Source organism: Manacus candei, unplaced genomic scaffold, assembly GCF_025592945.1.
Source record: "Manacus candei isolate 608988 ecotype Guabito, Panama unplaced genomic scaffold, ASM2559294v1 h1tg000053l, whole genome shotgun sequence".
Classification (NCBI taxonomy): Eukaryota; Metazoa; Chordata; class Aves; order Passeriformes; family Pipridae; genus Manacus; species Manacus candei.
Window position 1 is genome coordinate 521,741 of NW_026138101.1, and position 1,744 is coordinate 523,484.

Here is a 1,744-nt window from a genome sequence, read left to right on the forward strand (position 1 = left end):
AGTGGGAAAACATGGGAAAACTTAGCGTGGTATTTCAGGCTTTGCACTTCCAAGGTATTTGTGTAAAATACAGGTTTGGATTCCCCAGTTTCTCTGTGCAAATGTTGGCTTTTTCCACTGGTTCTGCAGCTTCAGGTGCAGGTTAGAGAGGAGCAGCTCCCAAGTGTCCACCCCATAAGGGGGAGAGGAACAAGGTTTCCAACAGTGAAGGATGGAGAGACTGGAAACAGTTTATTTCCCATTTGCTATAATTCTAAAAAATACTGGGATATGTTTTCTGGGTCTGATATCACACTTTTCTACACTGCTGTTTCTATGGAGAAAATAGCTCCAAAGACACAAATACAGACTTTGTGCCAGTGCTGCTTGTGTTTATAAGCAGGTTAATGATTTGATGATGTTTGTGTGCCACAACAGTCGGGCTGGGCTGTGTTTACATATATTTTAGGGAAGAGCTTGTTTACTCTCCACAGGGAACAGACGTCTCTGCAGATGGATCCTGCCAATTTATCTCCTTTTTATTTTCTTGTTTAATTTCCAGTAGTAACATCAGTATTGTTTCGTGAACCCTGGGCAAGCAGCAATTCATTTATGGGCTATTTTATGCCCTCCTGTGTGCAAATGTTGTGTTTCTACAATTGTTCTCACTTCTTTCTGTTGGTCCCATGGTCATCTGTGAATGTATTTAATGCTACTGGAGAAGGAAAGTGGCTTAAGGGGTTTTGAAATACAGAAACTGGACTGTAAAATGATGATGGAATATGTTAATAACACTAAAACAAAGTGCACCAGCACTGGTTCTGTATATTTTTTTAAGTGTTACTCTTCTGAACAGACTTACAGGTCAGTTCATGTGATGTACTTTGTGGTTTAATGTGAGTTGGTGCTTCTTCATTGATGAGATTAATTTTTTATTTTGCTTCTTTCACTCTTTTTTTTGTGTGAGTGCGTGTTCTGAATGTCTTAATTTATTTTAGCCTTTCCCAACTGTGTTCTAGTAGCACATGTGCTACTGTAAAGCACATCCCTCTTGTCATACCCAATTAGAGCTCTGGGAAACAGCCAAGAGGCATCAAAGCAATCACAGGCTTAGTGTCTTAATAACATAAGTGAAACTTTGCACCTCCAAAATATTGCTGCAATTTCTCTTTAATACTGTAGTGCAAGATGAAGTTAATGTAAGATCTAAATTCATTGTTAATGAAGCCCAATATTATAATTGCTAAGGAAACAGATAACTTAGAAATAGGTAAGACTTTACTACCTGACATGCACCATTCTCATAAGCAGTGGCATCTTGCCCAGCCACTGGAATATTCTTAAATAATGGCTTGGAACCCCTTTTGTGAACAAAATCATGATTCTAATAAATCTAATGAAATAGTCACTTCCAAGGTATGTTTGCATAAGAACATTGGTTTGATTTAGAGTGGGGTTTGACATAGGGAAGCCAGAAAGGGGTTTTTGCTGTGAATCTATTTTGGGCCTTAATGGAGTAAATTATTCTTGCTGCAAGCAGCTGAACAGTGGGGGCTGAATCTGATATCCACTGGTTCCTGGACAACTTTATTTTCTTCTATAATATCTTAGATTGTTAATTCCATCAGTCTCAGTGAAAACTGGGCTTTGAAGCCATAGATGATTCTTTTTTATGAAAAATGATTCCCAAAGCTATTTGCATTGGAGAAATCAGTGGAGAACCTCAGGAAGGGTTTTGAATGAAAGACAAAAGGCAAACTGTCCA